Here is a 14,070-nt window from a genome sequence, read left to right as displayed (position 1 = left end):
AAAAAGCTTTGAGATAGTTTATTGACCTGTCTAGATGGGCCTGAATTTGCAGCAATAGATACAGAAGCTGTAACATAACCCAAGTTCCTTAAAAGATTTTATATGACTGCCTGTTAATAGCATAAGTGAACCAGTCAAAATTCTGATGATTTCCTTGGTTTCTACCCATACTTGTCATATATTTCCACCTATTTTTATGACTATCATAGAAGTCTGTTTGTGTAGCTATTATCAGAAATTCATGATAACTCAGGGAACTAAAGAGCCTGTTTAGGCAGAGCACAGGGGCTGGAGTTCGAACCCCAGCACCACAAGCTCTGCCGGCCCCACTATGGGGGTGCACTGGGATGGTGATTGAGACTGGGCTTGGTGATGGATGCCTATAATCCCAGCTCTTAGGAGGCTGAAAACAGGTGGATCACTACAAGTCAAATCTACATAGTAACACCCTACAGACCCTCTAGACCCTGTACTACATACACAAAAAAAGAAAAAAAACTACATTTGTCCAGCTAGGACAAATTCTAAGACTATTTGTAACAATTAAATGCTGAATACATGGAAGTTTTCCTTGGCTGGCAGAAGAAACAGGTACTTAAACATGTACATAATTTGGCTAAAAAATACTCAAATTGTAACTTGAGATTCCGTGCCAACAGTGAATATTACTAAGGTATCTCCCCATGTAGAGGAGAGTCTAAAATAACCAGGACAATGTTTGAGTTGCCTTCTGGTTCTCTCTCTTTACCCAACTCCCCATTTCTCCTCATTTACTTTGCATTAAAGAGGAGTGATATTTATTTGTCCAAGGCTGCATTACATTTTTCAAATACTTGCCACCATTTCTAGAAACTTAACTTATACCTCATTAATTGGTGAAGACAGCAATTAACCACTAAGAAGAATGTATGCAGTGTGTTAATTATTGAAACTGTCCTACCGATTTGCTTTGAAACTGTCTCATTGCTATTTGTTTATCAATAAAATTATTGCAAAAAAAATTGGTGAAGAGCACCATCACACTTGCTTTTTCAGAAAATCTATTAGGTAAAGGCTGGTGAGATTGCTTAGCTGACTAAGTACCTGCTTTGGCAAGCACAGGAACTAGGGTTCAATTCCCCATCCCACATGCAGCACAGGCCCTGCCCCTGGGCTTGCTGAGCCAGTGACCAAGTCCAGCCGTGGTGGAGCATGCCAATAATCCCAGTGTTGGGGAGGCTGAAAACACTATGAGTCTGAGCTGAGTAGTGAGACCCTGAACCTAATACATAAAAGAAAAAATCAAGAAAATCAAAATGTCATATTTCTACCTTTTTTTGGCATTTTAAAAATTGTTTAGAGATTACAAAATAGTGGTAAAACAGAAAAAATACAAGTGATATAGAATATCACTTAACAAAATAATATGAATTTCATAGTATTTGTTGTAATACATAATGTTGTCTTCCAACCAGTTATTCATATGACTAGATATATATGTAAAATTGAAAGAAGAAAAAATACATATAAGAAATTAAGAGAAAAAGCAAGAAACAACTGAAAAAAGGTCACAAAACAAATTAAGCATTATCTGCTTCTTTCCACAGGCCAGCAGAAATGCACAGTACAGTTGTCCAAACCATCCTGCTTACATGCATAGATATATCTCTTTCCCCACTCCCTCACCTGTCCTTCTCCTCAACTCAGTAACCATTTCCTTTGGAAGAAGTTTTTTCCCTTTTCCCAATATCTGTTGTACTCTTCAGATTCCATTTTTCTCTTTCAGGTTTTCACACTAAAGAGACAATATGTTTTCATGGGCAGATCTGATTTATTTCACTTAAGAGTATGTTCTCTAGTTGCATCCATTTATCAATAAAAGACTCCAATTTCCACATTTATCACCAAAAAAGCTAAGAATTTTGAAGGAACGATTTTATTCTACCTTCACAGTATAAAAGGCATAGGATACAAATTAGGGAAGACAGACTGCTTATTACGTGCAGCCATAAAAGGACAGAAAATATTGGTCTCTGTGCTAGTTTCTTGAGGATCAGGTACTACAGGATAATATTGCCAGATGATATTTGCACTAAACTGCATTCTAGGAGAGGAACTGTGAGATTAGGGAATTAAAATTTTTATAAATAGAATAACCTTGACTGCTCTCAGCTCTACAGGGACATATTACTTTTATTATGTTAAACAGTTAGAATCTTTGCCCTTTGCTGCAGAGGCCTTGCTACTTCTGTGTTCCATGTCTGTTCACTGTACAAATAACCTTAAGAGGATAGTCTAGGAAAAAGAAGAGTCTGTGTCTTGGTTGTGAGGTTTGTGGAATTCTTAAGAAACTCCCAGAGAAGTGTCAGCTATGATTGACTAATTCAATTAAAATTCTATTCAAGGGAGCTTGGTAAAAATCATATAATGCTTTTGGTCAAGGTAGAAGAATTAGCAAGGCTATTATAATTTTTTGCTAAAAATAAAATGAAAATTCTGTTCATATTATCACCTTATATTTTCTCCTTCAACTTTTCAATCTTCATTAATAGCTCAAACCCCATTTAGCTCATTTTTAAATGTATTTGGTACAGGGTCTCACTATGAAGCTCAGACTCAGAGTGATCCTCCTGTTTCAGCCTCCCCAGTGCTGGAATTACAGGCATGTGCTACCACTCCCTGTCTCAGTGGCCAGCACAGCATGCTGTACAGGGTTTGATCCTGGGTCCTCATGCTTGCCAGGCATGACTGCTGAGCTCTCCCCTGGCCTCTCCATTTAGCTCACATTTTAATTTTGTATCTTGCATCTTGTCTGCATCTTAACTGGGTGAAATAAACACGCATCTCAATTTGGCAAACTTAGGAGACTGAAGCTTTGATACTTGTGAGTTTAATGATTCTAATGACAGGGGAAGTGATGTTTTAAAGGTGATATATTGAGTTTTAGAAATACACCTACCATCAACATTATTTTATGAGCTCATTAATAACAACTCAAAAGTTAAGGAAATGGAGTAGTTGGTTTATTTGCTAATGCCAATTTTAAAGTTTTTTTCTCTTTTAAATCACAGCACTCGTGGTCGGGGAGATGGCTCAGTAGAATAAGCACTTCCCTGGCAAGTGCAAGGGCCTGAGTTCAGTCCCCAGTTCCACTAAAAAAAGAAAAAAAAAAAAAAAGAAAAAAAGGAAAAAAAGAAAAGAAAAACCACAGCACAGAAATGTGGCATATACATGAAGAAATCTTATATTAAGATACTAATTAGACCAAATTCTTTGTTTAAAATCTGTTCACTGCCATGCCAGCCCCGCCCTTGGGGGCACACTGAGAAGGTGATCAAGACTGGGAATGGTGGCACCTGCCTGTAAACAGTAGGATCACTAGGAGTCTGATCTATGTAGTAAGACCTGGCAGATCCTGAAGACCTTGTACTAAATATATAAAAACCAAAATAAAATAAAGTTAATAAAATAAAATCTGTTCATTAAAATGATGATGAGGTGACAGGAGAGCCATACATGTAGCTCATCGGTCCAGGGTTTGTTAAGCCTGTATAAGACCTTGGGCTCAATCTTGGGCATAAAATGGATGACAGGAAATGTCCCTTTAAGGCTGTGATGCTTACTTTGATCCACAGCTTTCAGTCCCCAATTTGAGAGAAGAGTGTAATTGCACCTCATGCCCCATTTCCTCCTTCATTTATTTTTGCTAAGGGAGGCTTTGACACGAAGGAGAGAAGTCCTAGGGCTGTGCTCCAAGCTTTGCCCCTATTGGAACACAAAGCTGCCAGCTGCTTCTCATCCCAAGGAGAAGGATGAAGGTCAACGGGCGAGCGTACTTGTTGTGAAGCGTTTTTCATCCCCCCACCCCCCGATTGTACCTGCCGTGTCAGCAGTAGTGACTCACCTCAAAAGTGCTACAGAGGAAGTGTAAAGGAGAGAACTTCAGATGGTGATTTACTGCGAAAGAACAATACCTCGGGAATGACAGAAGTGCAGAAGACTCCTTGGTAATATCATCACACTCGGACCTCTTGCTGTCTCTGTCTCTCGCTGTCTCTCTCTGTCTCTGTCTATCTGTCTATCTGTCTGTCTCTGTTTCCGATATCCATTAAAAAGAAAGTGTGTTCTACATACAAGATATATTTTTGCTTTCCTTGACATATCTCAATTGTATCTGCAGCTAATTCAGCAAACCTCCTTTGATCTTAATGCCTTGCAAATAATGTGTTTGCATATACAAAATATGACTATATTTGTATGCATGTCTTTGTGTATAAGTAGTTGTGATTGGTGTGCTTAGGGATATTAGGAAGATTATATTTAACTGCATTTCTGTTTTTCTGGATTGTAGTTCTGATAATTTTCTTACTTTTGTTCTTTTTCACTTCTTTTTCTATGGAATCTGAGCTATTTTCCATGGTTGTATACCCTGGTTTCAGCATAGACTGGGATTTCAAACATTAGTTTATTATTATTATTATTATTTTGGTTGGCTCAAGCTGCTGAAAGGGAAGGTCTGGTGTGGTGTGTGGAGCTGGGGATCGAACCACAGTGCCCCGTGCCTCACTGGGTTTGTCCATGCAGGCGCTTGCTTACACAACTGAGCTAACCGGCAAGCCTCCTCAAACATTAGTTCTGAAACAAGATATGCTTCAAAGTAGAGAACCCATCAAAGTGAGTCTGGTAAAACTAAATGATGAACTTAGTTACAAATTCATTTAGTATATCCTATTTGTTTTCTAATTAATTTCAGATGTTCAGAAGATGACATCACAGTTCAAGTAATTGAATAATTTAGCAGCATCATTGGGAATAACAGGAAATGTGAAGTATTTCATATTATTATGGGCTAAACTGATGAGATGGAAGCATGACATCTATTTCTTTTGATAGCTCGAAGATCATTAAATAGTGTTTCAGAATTTAGTGAGCATTATTTAGTTTTACCAAACTCACCTTACTTGTTCTTCTGCTCCAGGTAGAACATTTGCTTCTTATCTAGTACTTCCACATACATCTTATGTAGTTTTATGGCCTAAATTCTTTAAAATTTGTTTTTAGAATATTAGTGTTACTGTAAATAGAATTTTGAGAGTATAACTATATTATTATAAGTCCTCGCTCCATTTCATGTGCATGATTTTATTGTCAAATTATTAGGAATGGGAGTTGGAATGGATCAGGCCTAGGAAACAAATCTGGGGATAAAGGATGAGAAAATAATAAAGCAGTATTCAAAATGAAAATTAGGCAGGACACACACACTTATAAAATAAATATGCTTTCAACAGAGCTCTCATCACACAAATTGAAATGGACACTGTTGGAATTTCAGTTTGTCTAAAAATTAATTAAAGAACAACTCATTCCCTTCCTTTTACTTACCTTTCTCCCTGCCCCCCATCTTCTCCTTGTTTCTTCTAAAAATTAACTAAAGTTAAGACTTTTTTCCTTTATCCCTAGTTTCCTTTTCTTTTGAACAATTTCTTCCTATTTCACAATAGCTTTTATATCCTTTGTTCCTTATTTACACATTTGATATCTCACACCAGAGAAATGATGCAATGTTCACTCATGCATTCCATTTATTTCACTTGAGATATAGTCTCAAGATGCAACTATTTACCTAGGAATTTCTCAAGATTATTTCTCTTTATGGAATATATATATATATATATATATATATTTCTTTGGTTTATGGGTATTTTATTTTTTTCAAGATTTAGCTTTTACAAATTGTGCTCCTATAAATATGGATGCTTATATGTCACTGTGGTGTAGTGTTTTTTTGTTTTTCTTGGAAGATACCCAGAAAGTGAAGAGCTTGATCAAATGAGACCTTTATTCCTAGTGTTTTGAAGACTCTCCTCCCTTCTTTCCACAATATTTTCATCAGTCTATTCTACCAATAGTGAATAAGGGTTCGGTTTTCTTCACCACCCTCTGAAGTTAGCAATAAATTCAATTTTTTTAAGAAAGACTTTTCACATGGCAATCAGTGTTTTCAATGTTTTAATAAAGGGAATGCTGCTGTGTTTATGCTACTTAAGTTTTAAAATTTTCACTTCTCAGTGAAGCAAGTTTTACACTGGTTGAACACATCATTTACAGACAAGGGAGAGATAAAAGATTAGGTTTTAAATATAAGATAATCAGGTATGTGCTTCTGAATGGAAGAGGTTGCAACCAGGTTTACAAAGAAAGACAAGTCACAATGCTTTTCAAGCCTAGCAGAACTTCAATAAGTTGGGTAGATACTAATATTGCCATTGAAGTATTTCTCATCAGACGAACACAGCCAGATCTTTGTAGTTAGGGGTTACCAATATCAACAAGATGATGTGATCTCAGGTGGGTGGCTCGCTGCACCTAAGGCAGGCTTTGAAGTATTTGCTTTTTGAAGGCTGTTGGTCACATACCTCAATGCTTGGCAGCAGTTACTTTAGTGATAATAAGATTGATCCTCATGAAAACATGAGAAAAATACTTTACACAGGAAATACACACGTATCCAACACCATAATTATATGCATCATTATGAGATTAAGTTTGCATATATCATTAGTCATCATAAAATATAAATATAAGCCACAAAGAAATATCACTCTATCCATATACTTCATAAGTATAAAATTATGCAATAACATTGAAAAAATAGCTTGATGGTGTGGACAAGTTTTGGTGTGGACAAGCTTTTTTCTGAACTTATTATTCTTTGTTTACTTATATAAAGAAATAAAAATATATAGCTACACTATATGTGCAATGATATTTATGCTAACTTTGTTCATCATGGAAAGTTCCAGAAATCTTGGAACATTCCCAATTCATTAGGAAATTTAAGAAATACCTATTGTCAAGATAAGAAACATATCACTGATGTACACAATATCAAAAACATGATGCTGAATCAGACAGAAACATGCAAAGTGTGTGCTCAATTTGTAAGAAATTCAAGAAAATTGTTGAAAATATACACTGATGGAAATCTGATCATTGCTTTCTTGAATGTGTGTGTCAGGAAGAGGTTGAATAGAAAAGAACAGAGTGAAACAATTTATATAGAGGACATATCTCATATTATCATTTTATTGGATTGTTAGGATTTATCACCATGTAAATTCTACTTTAATTAATATTCCATAAAATAATCTTACTTGTGACACATTAAGAAATAGTTCACATATGCTAATAATTACACATTGAAATTGTACATTTCATTTGCTTTTAGAATATTGTAGAGCTGCACAATTACAACTGAGGTTGAAGCATAGAATACTATAGTTTGATCAAAATAAAAGAAATTCATGGGGATGGTGAGATAGCTCAGTAGACTAAAGCACCTGCTTAGGCAAGCCTAGGCAAGCACAGGGACTACAGTTGGATTCCACACCACATGCTGCACCAGCCCCGCCAGGGAGGTCTGAGCTGGCCAGAGTCTAAGCGTCGCGGCACATGCCTGTAATCCCAATGCTGGGGAGATTGAAAGCAGGAGGATCACTACAAATCTGAGCTGCTTAGTGAGACTCTGCAACAACCAATTACATTTAATAATAATAATAAGAAGAAGAAGAAGAAGAAGAAGAAGAAAGAAAGAAAGAAAGAAAGAAAGAAAGAAAGAAAGAAAGAAAGAAATTCCTAAAAGAAACTATTTTATCGGTAGCTTTTTCTTATCTTTTTCCCTGTCTTTCTCACCCTCTCATATATTTTCCTCCATATAGAAAATAACTATATGCAATAACACAAAATACTTTGTATTAATACCATTTTGAAACATTTACCTCTGGCACTAAAATTACTGGCAATGAAGATTGTAAAATATTTACATTAGAATCAACAGATGAATGGATAAAAAATGTGGGATTTAATGCAATGACATATTACTCTGCCATAAACAAAAACATGAGTCCATTGTAAGAAAATAAAGGTAGCTTAGACCACAATTTTAAGTGAACTATATCACACAAGTTTAAATATTGCATGTTTTCTTTTATATGAGAAACCCCAATTATAGATAAAGAACAATGTAGGTAACAGGAAGTGGGAAGGAGATAGATCTTTCTCAAATAAGAAGGGGATCAAGTTACAGAAAGTGAGGGAGAAGGGGGAAAAGAAGAGTGAAGGAAGGAATTAAAACATGTCTTATATATGTATCAACTCCATATGAAGAATGTGAATTTTATATACATTCTTACACATTAGTACATTTTTATACACATTAGTACATTCAATACGTACTAATACAAATGCATGTTTAAAAAAAAATTATTGAAGTCATTTTACTGATGTTACCAAGAAAAGCAAGCTATGAGACACAGGGACCTTTATAACAGTTTTTTTGAGTTTGCTTAAATGAAACAATTTGCTTATCATCATCTTAATAAGTTATAAAACTAATTGAATTGTAATGAATGAATAATTAATGAATTAATGTCGGTCAACAGATTATTAAATCCATTCTATTAGTTTTACATAATTACATAATTTTTGTGATTTGAGTGTGCTGGATGTTAGGAAGAGTCTTATGAATTAGGAATTTGGGAAAACGACAGATAATTTGAAACATTGGCAAATACATTATTTTGAAGTAGAAAACATGATGGGGAAAGCTATCACAAGTTATTGAGGAGCTGGGGAGGTGGCTCAGGAGAATAAGTGCTTCCCTAGCAAGTGCAAGGGTCTGAGTTCAATACCCTATTCTGGAAGAAAAAATAAATAAAAAGAAGAAGTTATCGTTACCGCCTTCGAGAGAATCAACACATTCACCCTGCATACTTCACTAGAAGTAGAGATGAGACTTGTAAAGTAAACACAGAAACAAGATTTCTTCCTGTATTTACTTCTCTGACCTAGTGTTTCTTTTTTTCATATTTTGTATTTTAGGGAAAGGTCTCACTACTAGATAGGACTCATAGTGACACGCCTGTTTACAGCTTCACAAGAGCTGGGATTACAGGTGCTCGCCACCACCCGCAGTCTCAGTCGCCATCTCAGCATGCTCCAGGGGTGCAGCCAGCAAGGCAGGTCCGGGGATCAAACCCCTAGTCCCTGAGCCTGCTTGAAGGTGCTTTAATCCCTGAGCTATTGAGCTATTTGGCCGGCTCTAGTGTTTCACGAGAAATAGTTGAAGGATTTTGGGGTGGATTGACATACAGTTGCAAATAAGTAAATTCTGAGATGTTGGGGTGTTTTTTGTTTTTTTTCCACATGTGAGATTCAGCTTTTATTCACTAATGTGGTGGCTTTCTGCTTGTGTGATATCAGTTTATAAGCTTTCACATAAACTTTGCTTTTAGATTTCAAGAAGCTGTATTCCTGCTTTTACTGGCACAACACTGTCTTATTGACGGTGTGTCCCATAATGAGCAATTGGTATTCTCTCAGGATATGTGGATAAAAAATGACTTCTAAGATCAAAAGGTTGAAGGCCTGGGAAACTCTTTTGACTTGGAGGGCTGGAGAGCTAGTCTTTGAGAAAACAAATCAATTACTCTCAAATAATATGAGATAAACCTTGACACTGCTGTCCTATTTGTAGAGACAGGTAGGATTTATGCATCTGTCAACGTGCACAGCTCTCCTCCAGAGGTGTCCCACTGGAGGGATAAACATTCTTTGATTTGCAGTATTATTCAAGATGTCAATTTTATCAACATCTTGATGTGCTAGTTTCCTTTAAATCTTAATTTTCTTGTTTACAAAAAGGGCGATAGATACTTTTATCTAAAGACTATTATTTAGTAATTAGTATCATTCTACTAGAAATATTGCCTAGATCTACAGAAAGAATTGAGTTTTGTACTAAATTTTGTATGACTGGGTATAGACATAAAAAGAAATACACTTCAAGCACATTTTTGTTTGTGAATCAGGAATTTCCATCTATCTTTCTCTGTGTAGGCCTTATCTTTAGACAAGTTCCAGACACATTTATAAATATTCAATATAAAGGAACTACATAGGATCCCCTAGACTATAATAACGTGTCCTCAAACTAATATTTAATATTTAATGTTTGATGATATATTGCTCAAAAATGCTAGTGTCTTGTGGGAAACTGATAGTTTCCTGGGAACAGAAAAGTCCTTTGAAACACACAATAGTTAAAAGTCCAAAGACAATATTGCTTTAATCAAATTTAGAGCCCCTGAAGAAATGTAGTATAAAGAGATATTTCTTTTTTCTATAGTTTAAAGGAAAATAATAAAAGTGATACATAGTTTCAAAACAAGATAATAGGATATTAGCAATGGTTATTAAATTGCACATTGCTATCTTCAAAGTATTACTTAGATTACCATATAGGCATGAAAAATCGATCAAACAATATGAGCACTGTTTGTTTCAATGAACTAAAAGCAATTAGTAGTACAATTATCTTAGCTATCTATCTATGTATGTGTGTGGGCAAACATATTTTGCTTCCTTATTTTCTTCTTTCCTCCATCCCAGTTGTTCTTCCCTTTTGAGAAGTTTCTTTCTCTTTCACAATGTCTAGGGTACCTTTTTGATTTGCTTTACCCTTTCAGTTTCTTACAAGACAAAAAAATACAAAAAAAAAAAACAAGACAAAAAAATACAGTGTGCAAACCTGATTTATTTCATTTATAATTATGGTCTCTAGTTTTACCTGTAAAAACCTCTAGTTTTTCTTTCTAGCTGAGTAGTACACCATTGCATCATTTTTATCATTCCTCAGTACCTTCATTCATAAGTAAATGAATAATTATCTATAGCATGAAAAATTCACAAATGTAGGATTTTCACTATTTACCTGTCTCTCCCCTGTCCCTTGCCTTTAGTCACCCCTTGTGCTTTGGAAAACTCTGAACACTGGACCATGAAAGAAGTAATCATTTTATCATTTTGAGTACAATTAGTTCTAGTAGTAATGTCTTGTTCTAAATGTTTTCTTAATTTGAAATATTACTATTAAAATGAGTTACTGTTTTTTATTATTTATTTATGTAATTCTTGCACATTTATGGCCATTTATCAATCTATAATGGTGTCATTTGCTTTCTTAGATTTCTTGTGCATTTCTCCTGTGTCTTAGGCTTACTATCTCCTCCTTTTATCTGAGAGACTTTCAGATTTTAATACCCTCATCTGTAACCACTAAGGAACTAAAACAAACTGCAGGTTGGGAATTGGAAAGAAGGAAAAGGACAGGTTGGAATTCAGAAAGTTTGCAGTGATCACTGGAGGTCTTTGCTTGTGATGCAGGTAGTTCACAAGTTACTTGAGATACAGAACTTCACCATATGATTTGTCTCTGATGCATCTCCCTAGATGACCTATCAGGTCTGTTATGATTTGTATCTAGGTGTCTCCCCAAAGCCTCATGCAGTCATTTGGGAAGGCTTCTAGAGTTTGTGAATAATTCGTGACCCAATGCGGTACAGTGGGTGTGAGTGCATACAATACCCAGTCCTGGGGTGGGTAATCTGCATACAGTATAAAAAAGAGAGAGGGGCTTGATAACTGCCATGGCTGCTGCTTCTCCTCCCTTTTGGCTCTTTGCTGTTTTCCCACCACCATGAATGTCTGCCCTCTGCCATGAGCCACTCTACTTTGGAGCCAGCCAAGTATGGACTGAAGCCTCCACTAAATGTGAGCTAAATAAACCTTTCCTTCCTTAATTTTGAGTGTTGGGTATTTTGTCCCAGCAATGAGAGAAAAGTAACTGAGACATGATCCTTTAAAGTTTTACATGAGGAATCCTTTCTGTTAACTATAGTTGAAATCTAGAATATCTTTTTCAAAATTTTAAATTTTTACCAGTGTATATTGGCAAAGCAAAATTATTACATTCATCACTGAGAATTGGCATGTGTATGTAATACATCTTGATTCTTTTCATTTTCCTTTCCCCTTGTTTACACCCTACCCCAGTATAGCTGATTGTGTCAATTTTAATAAGAAATGCTCAATTAAATTGAATCAGCATCACTCTGGTGTGGTGAATATGAGTGGCACCTATGGATAGTCCTGTAACTTGAATGACATACAAAGGAAATTAAGAAAGAAGGCTCACTTGTTTCTCCAGAGGAGTGCCAGTCTTCACATTCACCTTGGACCTGGTCTCCTGGTTTCCAGTGGGGAATGATCAGCCTTGTGGCACAAGTCCTTTTGCTGTCATCACAGATTCTTCGGCCTCCTGATACATACTCTCATGGGACACTGCCGTGAACTCCAGGCCTTTGACCACTGGCCTGTTCAGATCTTGATCATGCACTCTTCCACACCTGCCACTGTTGACAGTGGGTATTGGAGATCCTATCTTGTCAAACATATAAATTTAGAGGCCTTACGTTACATCTGTATCACTGGTAATTGCTGATACACAGTCCTTCCTTATCTTGATCTTCTTCCATAAGGGGAAATGGGTCTTTTAGGATACATTCTTAAATGAGTTACTATTGAATCAACTTTAACAATAGCCTTAGTTGGTATCTATTCATGAGCTATGGTCTTCTGAACTTTGTATCCTGCCTTCCTCCTGACCTTACTTCGAGTCTTCCTTCTTTCAGCATACTCCTGTCTACCAACATAGATTTTTGTGAAGCTTAGAAATGCTCCAGAAAGATCACTACAAAATTGCACCTGGACTAAGCCTTTAAGTGATATTGTAGTTCTTACATTCCCAATTCTGCTCAAGATTCTTAGAAACACTTTATTTTGAATAAGTTACCAACTGGGGTCTTTGTTTCTTCATTTGGAAAACATAGCCCATACTTATATGCTCAGCTTATATTTACTTTTTTAAAGTTTTATTTATTTATTTTTTATGTGTTCAGTACAGGATCTACAGGGACTCACTTCACAGATTAGACTTGTAGTGATCCTCCTGTTTTTCAGGCTCCCAAGAGCTGGGATTACAGACATGGCCCACTATACCCAGTCTCAATCACCATCTCAGTAAGCCACTGATGTGGAGCTGGCACGACATGTTAGGGATTGAACTCTGGTGCCCTGTGGCTGCCTAAGCAGTTGCTCAGCTTTTATTAAGAAAGACATCAGTCTTTGGGAGGTAAAGGAAAAAATACATCCCTTGTTAATATTCTCTGGGGTATTGGTTTCTAGTATTAACTGAGATGCTAGTTAAAGGTTAGGGTCACCTGAAATAAGAAAACTAGATTATATGCATTACATTACACAAACATCAGAGAGATACACTGTGAAATAACAAACTTAGATACAAGAATTTACAATCAATGATTCTGTCTACAAATTTTGATTCTCACGAGAACTTCTTTTGGGACTAAAATGGGCAACTGAAATCTGTGATTCACCTGAAAAGATGAAAAAATTGTTTCTCCATTTCTCTTGTGAAAAAGAATTTCTTTGTAGTAATTCAGAGACTTAGTTCCAAGTTCATTTACTACACTCTATTTGTTTTCTAATTCAGTTTTGAGATTCAGAAGTTGATATCATAGTTTATAGTAACTAAATAATTGAGTAGAATCACTGGGAATTATTAGAAATATTTCATATTTCATATTTTTACAGTCTAAAATGATGAGGTGGAAATAGGAAGTCTATTACTTATTTGACAACTAGAGAATTGTTAAATATTAGTTTTCAGAATATAGTGAGTGCAGTTTTATTTTAATTGAAATATTTTTTATGATAATTAAATGTTTAAAACTAACAGTCAAAATTTTCATATATGAAATTTGAAAAAGAGCTGGGGAGATAGCTCAATGACAAGAGTGCTTGCTTGGCAACTGCAAGGTCTCAAGTTCAATCCCCAGGTAACACACACACACACACACACACACACACACACACACACACAAAGTAAGAAAGAGTAGAAAAATGGGGCCGGGGAGACAGCTCAGTAGCATAAATGCTACTCTGGCAAGCACAATGGCCTCAGTTCAATCTCTGGTACAGACAAAAAAAAAAGTGTGCAGATTAAGCTAATTTTTATTTTACTGTTTAATTTTTTTTTCAAAGTTTTATTGATACACAGATAGCAATGAGACAGTTTCAAATCAAATTGGAAGTACAGTTTCAACAAATAATACACTGCATATATTCTTCTTAGTGGTTAATTGCTGTACCAGATGCAGACTTGTGATCCTA

Source organism: Octodon degus, unplaced genomic scaffold (genome assembly GCF_000260255.1).
Source record: "Octodon degus isolate 3935 unplaced genomic scaffold, OctDeg1.0 scaffold00097, whole genome shotgun sequence".
Taxonomy (NCBI): Eukaryota; Metazoa; Chordata; class Mammalia; order Rodentia; family Octodontidae; genus Octodon; species Octodon degus.
This window is presented reverse-complemented; position numbering follows the sequence as displayed.